A 9,931-nucleotide genomic window follows, 5' to 3' on the forward strand; every position below is an offset into this window, starting at 1 on the left:
CTTGAGTTTCAAAAACTCACAAGGGTCTCAGAGCCACATTTTAACAACTATTCCTTTACCCTATCATTACATATCTTTCCCTGTACTTCACCTTTCATAAACCTATTCCTCATGTTAACATCCTCAAAAAACACTTAATTACCGTCTACATGTCAGATTCTAGTCAGTCAACTCTTAACTGCATTCACAATCCATGAACCAACTTCGAGCCTCATTTTCTTCCCATCCAAATCTTGAAATGAGAAGTTTTATCTAGTTGGTACTTGGTTTATCTTCTACCATTCAATCTTCTGTCTTCATTGTTCAAACCCTACTATATTACCCTCACCATTTGCCTTATCCTTCCCTATTCATATGCTGTTGAGCTATGCTAGAGGAAATCACAAAACCACGGCGACTGAGTCCACTAAAAAATTCATATTGTATAATTTCAAAAGAGCCCTCACTGCTATATGACAATTATTTTTATTCTTCCTTCATAAACTATCACACTTCACAGCAACTATTCCAAATCTTTTCTCTCTAAGCCAACTTATAATATTCTTTCCATATTCCTTCTGTGATAAAGGATGAAAACTTGCAAAACTGGTGCAAAGAACTGAGAAATGCAAACCTAGGAATGATTGACAGTGGCATGTGACCAAAGGTTGCATGGGAGCCGAAGCCTGAGGGTTCTCGGTGAAGATTCCATCTTTGCCAACTGACTTTTCTTCTGGTCTCCTGAGGAAGTTGAGAGGAAGGATGAAGAGGATTTCCCTGTGTTCAAACTGAGTCCTGTATCTGGCTGCTGGCAGTATCAGTCTTACTTGGACATCAGGACTTTCTTGGACATCTAATAACAACAAATCCTGGCTCTAACTGTTTTTGGACTCATGCTGTGAGATTTGGGTATTTGGTTAAGTTTTTTAGTTTAGTAACCTAGTTAGTATAGTTTAGTTGGTTTTAAATAAGAATAAGCACAAGCAAATCCCTAAGCCCTTATTCCTTTCCCTTCCAAACAATAAAACAGATTTTTATATGTTTTCCTCTTGTGTTTCCCTTATCTCAAATCCTACTCTAACACTCAGCAAATTTTGCCTCACATTTTAAGGAGGCAATTAAGAGCATCTATTGCTATTTCCCTCATTTTCTCATATTTACATTTAAAATTCCCCCACCTCATTCTCTACTCTTTTCATCTTCTTGTCTCTATCTGAGGAAGAGATTTTTTTTTCATCAGCAAGGCCAAATCCTCTATTCAGGTCTTTAACTGGAATCCTTACTTACTCTCAGGTCTTGGCCCTCTAAACATGCCTCTTTTGCTAATCTTACCCACTATCTCATTCCTTGAATACATGTCCCTTTTCTATTTACCCTCAACAAAACAACAACTACACACACACACACACACACACACACACACACACACGCACACACACACACACGCACACACACGCACATACTTATTATTCCCTTCATAATTTCTTGCCCTTTATCTCCATATTCAGGGCAAACTCCTGAAGGGTAGAGTCACCCACTTTTCTTTTTCTTCCTCCCCTACTAAGCTTTTCATTGCCATTGGAAAAGAATTGCATTTAACTGAAAATATTCTTTCTAATTTGATCAATAATCTCCTTTTCTCAGGCTTCATTGTTCTCTGAAACATTTGAGATGAACTAATCTTTTTTTCCTGAATATTTTCTAATATCCTGGCTTTTTAGGATACTGCTCTCTCAGTTGCTCTTCTGTCTGAATTTTCCTTATTATCTTTGCTAAATCATCTTCTTTGCCCAGATCTCCTATCTGTAGATATGAACAAGTTTTTCTCCTTAGCACTCTTTTCTCTTTAAGCTTCTGGTGGTGATTTCATTAACTTTCTGGGGGGTTTGTCTTTTCTCCTCTCCTATCAACACTTCAATCACTTTTATCCTTTCTTACTCATATTAAATCATTTTCTAAATCTTGTTAAACTCATTTCTGTTACATCTTTTGAGCATCACTCCCTTTCTCTCTATTCACATGGCCACAGTCTTAGTTCAGGACCACCTTGCCTCATGACTATACTATTGAAATTGCCTCCTAATTGCTCTTCCAATCCATACTCTATATATTTGCCAAATTAATATTTCTAAAGTATGAATATGATCATGTCACTCCTCCTTTAATGAAACTTCTGTGACTTCTTATTGTCACTGCTATAAAATATGTCAGGTCATTTAATGTCCTTTACAAACTTACTCCAACCTATCTTTCCCTAAATAACTTTATATTACGTATCATATATTCTATGTTTTAAGTAAGTTATTTTACTTGCTGTTACCTGTATGTGACATTCAAATCCTCTACCTCTGTTCTTTTTCCTAGTCTATCCCTCATACCTAGAAGACTCTTGATCCTTATCTCTTCCACTTGGACTCACTGGCTCTCTTCAAGCTTCACCTTATTGTTCCTCTTATAATAGACTTTTTCTCATCCCCCAATTGGTTAATCTTACCCTCCAACCAGCAACTACTTTGTATAAATTTTTAACTTCAACATTATGTAGTTCTTGTTTTTACCCCCCCAAAAATGTAACCTTCTGGAAAACTAAGACCTTTCTGTTTTGTCTATGAATCATCAATGTTTAAAAGAAACTGACACATAGTAGTATGAAGATGGGATTAACTCTCTCCTGCCCAGTTTTAGATTTAATCACCAGAAGTCTATACACTCCAGTTACACATAAGTGGGGGAGGTCTGTGACCTACCTGTGCAAAAGTGGGTGACGAATCAGAATCGACTGACTGCCCCCTGGGCAGTTGTAAGCAAAGCTTTAGCTGTAATTGATATATGTCAAATGGAAGGGAGTCACAGGAACTAACAAAAAGGAATGGTCTTTAAAAATGCCATGAACTTCCTGTGAAGACATCTTTCAGCTTGAACTTGATCTTGAAGGAGCTCCAGCTTGAGACCTTGGATTGTTTTTGGACTTTTTCCTTAGAACTACCACATGGGGTGAGTGAAAAAGGCTGACTCCATTCTTGTATTTTTCTGAAGGGACTAGCCTCAGGAGAGTCCTTACCTATTGAGAGAGACTTTGTGCATGCCCAGCTCCTTGGCTCAAGGAAGAGGCCCCTCCTGCTAAGGACTAATGAGCCCTGCCTGGGTTGAGCCAGGGGTTAGAGAAAAATACTTAGTGTGTAGGTTACATATCTTACCCTATCTTCCCTCTGATATTTTGCTTTCTATATTTTATAAATAAATTGCTAAAAATTTTATTTTGGGATTGATTAAATTCCTGGCAACCCTACTCTTAAATAATCTAGCCCTTTTATATTAACCCCTTACATTCTGGCCTTACAGTAGACATTTAACAAATGTTTGTTCAATTAAATCAATTAAACCAAATTTAAAGAGTCATGAATGGAAAGAACTTTTCCTTATTGCAAAATGAACTGTGGATAATTAAACATCAGTTTCTGATTATAATAAGCACTGAAGTAGCTGCATAGCTTTTCAAGATAATTACACTAGTTTTAAAAACACCTTGATTAAATTAAAGAAATGAAAAAAAAATGTATATCTACATTGTGTAATTGCTTCTCTTCCAGAAACTTTAAAAAAAGATTTGCTAATTTTAAGTTAAATGATATGAACTGAACATGTTGAGATCAAATGAGAATTATTATATAGAGCTTTGCAAGTCTTAAATTATTATATTTGAGGAGCTAAGTCGCATAGTGGTTAGTGCTAGGCCTAGTATCTGGAAGTCTCATCTTCCTAAGTTGATATTTTGCCTCAAACACTGGCTGTGTGACCTTGGGCAAGACACATAACCTTGTTTAGCCAAGTTCTCCTTCTGCAAAATGAGCTGAAAAAGGAAAAGGTAAAACCACTCTAGAATCTCTATCAGGAAAATCCCAAATAAGTTCAAATGTCAGATACAACTAGAAAGTGACTGGAGAACAGAAATTATGATATCAAATTCATTTTAACATTTTAATTTATCAAAAGATCATGTAACATTTTAATATGAATATTTTGTGATTCTCCTAAAAAACCTTTCAAATTTTAATTGAATTTACTCTCTTTTTTAACTAGGTACTTTTTCCATTTCATAATGTGAATGTATATTTTTAATACTGTCATTTATGTCCCTTCATAAATATGTTGACAAATTTTACCCTATATGCTTGGGACTTTCCCATAAAATTCTTGACATTAAATGGATATCAGTCTAGCAAATGAGCTGCCCAGTCACTATCCTTTCACTGAATGACCAGTCTATATCCATTACCAAATGTAGAACATATCTTTTATATTATTTTTGTCTAATGTTTTATTAGTAATATTCTGTTGCTCAGTGGAATCAAACTCATAGAAACTTGTCCCTGTTAGCCTCACATTGACTTAGAAAAAATAAATGAACATTTTAAAATATTTTATACATTATTGCTATATTAGCAAATATGGATGATGCACAATTTTAGTTATACAGAAATTAGTATTCCATGACATTTTTTCCAAATGACATCATCAAAGGAATATTAATCAAATGGATCTATGATTTTCCCTCCAACAATTTAAATCACCACCCATTGATTTCTGCCTATCCTTTGAGATACTAATCCATCCTCCCTCACATGTTTGCTACAAAGTCTGACATTGACATTAAGAGGATATCAGTAGAAGACTCAGATAGCTCAACTTTTCTTTTTTTTCCCCCTGGCCACATGGAAAACTCATCTTCTCTTCCTCCAAATACTTTCCCTGATGACATCTTTTAGTTTTATTCTTTGAGAAAACAGATTGATTTTTGCTTTCAAGGACAAAAAAGAAAATGATGATCATAAAAATTCATACTAACATAGTACTTTAAGAGTCACACAAACTATTTCACCAGAAACAACAATGTCGGTTAGGTAGCAAAATATTATTATCCCCATTTTACATATGAGAAAATTGAGTCTTTAGAAGATAAAATGACTTTCCTGATCGTTGTGTGTAAATGTAAATGTCTCTGTATAAGAACAAAGTTTTGAAAAGAAGTCTCTGAACATCACTTGGGCTGCCTCAGAACTAGTAACCATTTTTAAAAAGGGACAAAAGAAAACTTTATTATGACAAGTATTTGGGAGCTAAAATATGTACAAAAAGTAGTCACAGGGTGCCAATTTCATTGCAGAATATTTTAGTAAGTATATTATTCATCTTTCTTGTCTCCTTTGTCTTTTTTCGTCTCTCTTTCTCTGTACAAAGGTGATGGCCAAAACATTGGATCTGTTAGATTGTTTGAATCTAAATTACTTGTTAATAACACAATCTTACAATAGACCTTTCCTCTAATATGTAAAAAAATAATGCCTAGTTTTTACTTTTTGTTTCTTCTGTCAGTTGGGAGGGGTGAAGGTAAGATGGAGAGAAAATAGATTTTACTTACATTTTTGAATAATAGAGTGTTTTGGAGGGTGGTGTTACAGACTTAGAATTTATATCCACTTACAAATGAGGTCACCATAACATCAGATTTGGTAATTGATTGTACTTTGTTATAAACAATTCCTTGTGAAGTGGCAGTAATCTATAAATGTTTGCAATGTAAAAATAAAACACCTTCATAAATCTTAAAAAGTAAACTCAAGCCAAGTTTGCTGGAGTTACTCCAAGAAAACAATTCAAATCAACACACATACTGTCTTCTTTTTCTTTCATTTTAGTTGTGGAGCCTTTTTTTTTAAATTAGCTATAGTCATTCATATGCTAAGTAGCAGAGGCAGAAGTTGATCACCTTTTCTTTGACTCCCAAACCAGAATTATTTTCACTCTACCATAATTCTTCTGTAGTAGCAACATGTCTCCATTGAACTATAATAAATGTATGTTCATGTAGAAATAGAAAATAAAATAATCCAAATCCTTATGAATAACTCCTCTTTGTGTAGAAATGCTCAATTCTATAGGAAACAGAAGTGCTAGGCTGGGCTCTGGTGATGAGCTCTAGAATAATACAACCCTCAAAATAGAATGAGCATTAACTGATTTGAAATAGTAAGCACTAAACATTGCAGTAACTTTTTTATTTCCATGTCTATATGAGAAAATCAGTAAATGACTGGGAATAAAAAAATGGCTCTTTTTTACATGAGTCTGGCCAGACCTTGATCATGTACTGTTCATTGATATGGACACAGCAGTGCATTAGAAATTTACACGGTTTTGCTTTATTATCTAACTCTTTTTTTTCCTTTTTATCCTGTCTCTGGTACCAGCATTCTTCCTACTATGGACTGTGACCTATGCTATGCTAGACAGCTTAGGAGCAGGTGGTAAGGACAGTCTCACTATAAATTCCAGAAGAGGCTTAGCCGATGAAGTGATGTGACGGGTGCTACCAGGTAATGATGTTATGAATTGGTTTTGCTGCATGTGTGAAATGACTGATGGAAGATTTCAGGGCTGTGAGAGTCCATCTGTGCACTTTCAGTTCAGAGAGAACACTGCCGTATTGGGCGCATTTGTGGTGTTTGTGTGTGAAGTTGGAAAAAATCCTCAAGTCTATTTGTAGATTGTCCCTCTTCTTTCTCCCTTCCTTTCCCTCCTTGCTGCTGAGGGAGTGCATTCACGTAAATACTATGACTTCTTCCAATACTACTCTGTATAAAGGGGCATTGCGTTGTTGTTTTTCATCATTCATTCATTCATTCATTCATGCCCTTCCTTTTTCTCTCTCTATTCACATTCCACCTGCTGCCACCACCCTTGAAACCGCTCACCTTCAGTGGCTGCTGAGCCTCCTCCTCAGGAAGAATGAGTAACCCTGTGCCATTTCAATCACAGGGCTCTTACGCTGATAACATGCCACCCTACAGAAGGGGGTTTCTTAGGTCGGCATCTCCGTAGGGAGAGCCTGACAGCTGTCGATTGCTGAAAGAAAATAGCGTGTTTCTGCTTGTTGAGCTCCATTCTGCTCTCCTTCTGTTGATGTTTTTAATTATTAAAGAAAAAGTGGCATATCACCTAATTGAAAATGAGTGATTCCTAGCTTAAATATCAGAGATCAAAGAACAGTGCAAAGAAATAAAACCTGAAAAAATCAAGCAAAAATAAATGAAAACTGGGGGGAAATGTGCTCATGTACTACCGTCATTCCCTGAGAAATTATCAAAGAGAAATAGAGGTGATGCATCTATTGCTTATCAAAGGATAGGAAGTAATGTTCAGATTTGGCTTACCCCCATGTCCCTCATTCATTAGCATGCTCATTTCAAGCACACACAGCTCTACCAACAGTATTGGTGATTGCTGCAATCACACAGTTACCAAATTATGCTTTTGCTGATTTATTGTTCTTATTCAGTCATTTCAATCACGCCTTACTCTTCATGACCTTGGAGCAGTGTGCCGTTTCCTACTCCAGCTCATTTTTCAGAAGAGGAAACCAAGGCAAACAAGGTTAAGTCCCTGATCACACTGCTCAGGAGTGTCTGAAGTCAAATTTTAATTTGTATCTTCCTGCATTGAGGATTAGTGCTCTGTCCACTGTGTCACTTTGTTGTCCACTTTTGCTGATAAATAAAACTTCCTTTTTTCCTCTTTCTGAATATTCACTAGTTCACTTTATATTAGGACATTTCTTACCTATTATGTTAGGGTATTGCATATAAATGAATATGCATATAATACATATGTGTACATGTATAGTATATGTATATTAAAAAAGAGAAATGTTGCATTTTTAAAATATATGTATTTTTGATTGATTTTTATATGATTGATAAATATTTCCCTGAGGTGTTGTTTAATAAACATTCATTTTAAATTTTGAGTTCCAAATTCTCTCCATCTTCCATATCTCACTCATTCCTTGAAAAGGCTAGCAATTTAATATTGATTGTATATGTGAAGTCATTCAGAACATTTTCATAGTGGTCATGTTGGAAAAAAAAGCATACACACACACACACACACACAAAGAAAAATGAAGCAAAAAGAATATGCTTCAATCTGCACTCAGAGTTCATCAGTTTTCTCTCTGGAGGTGAAAAGTATTATTCATCAAGTTTTCTTAATATTATTTTTGTCACAAACCCCTGACGAAGGCTAATGAAGTCTATGGACCTTCTAAGAATAATGTTTTTAAATGAACAAAATAGGATAACATTGTTTAGGATTACAAAGAAAACTCAATTACATGTATATGTATGTATAACTAATAATTTATGTTTTAAAAATATAAGCAAGTTTATGGTTGTCAAGTTAAGTATTGTTGCTCAGTGGATTGAGGGTCTAAAGGTGGCAGGTCCTGGGTTCAAATTTGCCTTCAGACACTTCCTAGCTATGTGATCCTTGGTAAATCACTTAATCCCCATTGCCCGACCCTTACTGGTCTTCTGCCTTGGAACCATACATTATATGGATTCTAAGAAGATAAGCATTTTTTTTTAAATTGCTGCTCTGGAGCATAACACTGGAACAAAGGAATTAAGTCACTTTGAGCTTTCTGGTCTACTTAGTATTGTTTTTATATATGTTAACCCTAAATTCCATATTAGAAATATGAGAAAGATTGCTGATACCATGCAGAACCTAGATAAAGTCTTTAGGAAGGAAGGAAGGAAGGAAGGAAGTGAGGAAGGAAGGAAGGAAGGAAGAAAGGAAGGAAGAAAGGGAAGAAGGGAGGGAGGGAGAAAGGAAGTGAGGAAGGAAGGAAGGAAGGAAGGAAGGAAGGAAGGAAGGAAGAAGGGAGGGAAAGAGGGAAGGGAGGAAAGAAGGATGGAGAAAAGATGCCAAATACTATGATAAGGACTTTAGAAATGTCTTAGTTATTACAAATGTTGGCAATATTATAAATATTATAAAACAATGCTGTGAGGAGGGCATTATTTTTATCCCCGTTTTATAGATGAGGAAATTGTGGTAGATAGAGAAGAAATCACTTGACACAGCTAGAAAGTGTCAGAGGGCATTTTTCTGACCCCAGGCCCAGAAACTATCAACTGATGCACCTAGCTGCCTTTAGACTTCTTCCTTCACAGAATGGCCCAGATCACTTTATGACACATGTTAAACCCAATGGAATTGCACATTAGATATGGGAGGGGCTTGGGGGGAGTGGAGGGAAAGAACATGAGTCTGGTAACCATGGAAAAATATTCTAAATCATCTAATAAAATAAAATTTTCAAAAAAAAAACTTTAGGTAGATAGATGAAAGGATATTGTCAACTCAACTCTCAAATAAAGTGCTTATGATTTTTTCCACTTTAGTGTTCTACAGTTTAAAAAGAAAGCCAGTCCCATCTTGAGCTTGGAGAAGTGGCCCCATTATGAATTTAGCTAATCCAGGGTCTCATTTACACAGCTTTTTCTTTTAAAAACCGTCAACCTAACTTTATTTCCTAAAAAAAGCTTTGCCTTTTTTCTCTCCTTCTCTCACCCTGATGACCACCACTACCAATATACACAGGCACACACAGACACCCCTCATTTGGGTATGAAGTGTGAGGAAGAAGCTGACCTCCCGGCAGAAAGCCACTGCCCAGGAGTCATCACTCATGCAGAATCTCCAAGGAAATGAGGACTAAGATCAGAGGACAGAACCCCAAAGGAGCCACAATTGTTGCTGCAGAGGGAATAGATTTCTGTGGGTGGCCTGGGCCAGAAGATGTAAAACTCAAGAGTGAGACTCTCTGCGCTTCCTGGGGCATAAAGGGTTGAGCTGCTTACATTATTGTTTCCTATCAAATGGTCTGTTCCAGGGACTCTGGGGTCAGCCTTGAGCCAGCTTGAGTGCCCATTCATTCTCTGTAGTCTGTGGGTTTTCAGACTTCAAGTAGGTGAAGTGGCTCAGTTCCTTGGGAGCATCACCATGTAGTTTTCCTAAAAAATGGAGGACTTTTGGCAATTACAAATAAAATTGGGCAGTCATGTGGCATTCAAGGGTAATTAGGTGATGTGGTAAATGGGACACAATC

The 9,931-nt window shown here is 36.2% G+C and overlaps 1 long non-coding RNA gene across 1 annotated transcript; it reads left to right on the forward strand.

The window, feature by feature from the left end:
- The first annotated feature begins 576 nt into the window (after positions 1 to 576).
- Positions 577 to 7,612, forward strand: LOC130455756 (uncharacterized). The gene is made up of 3 exons (XR_008913855.1): positions 577 to 877; positions 6,228 to 6,353; positions 6,738 to 7,612. It is a non-coding gene; the product is annotated as an uncharacterized LOC130455756 (long non-coding RNA).
- Positions 7,613 to 9,931: the final 2,319 nt, after the last annotated feature.

Source organism: Monodelphis domestica, chromosome 8 (genome assembly GCF_027887165.1).
Source record: "Monodelphis domestica isolate mMonDom1 chromosome 8, mMonDom1.pri, whole genome shotgun sequence".
In the NCBI taxonomy this organism is placed as follows: domain Eukaryota; kingdom Metazoa; phylum Chordata; class Mammalia; order Didelphimorphia; family Didelphidae; genus Monodelphis; species Monodelphis domestica.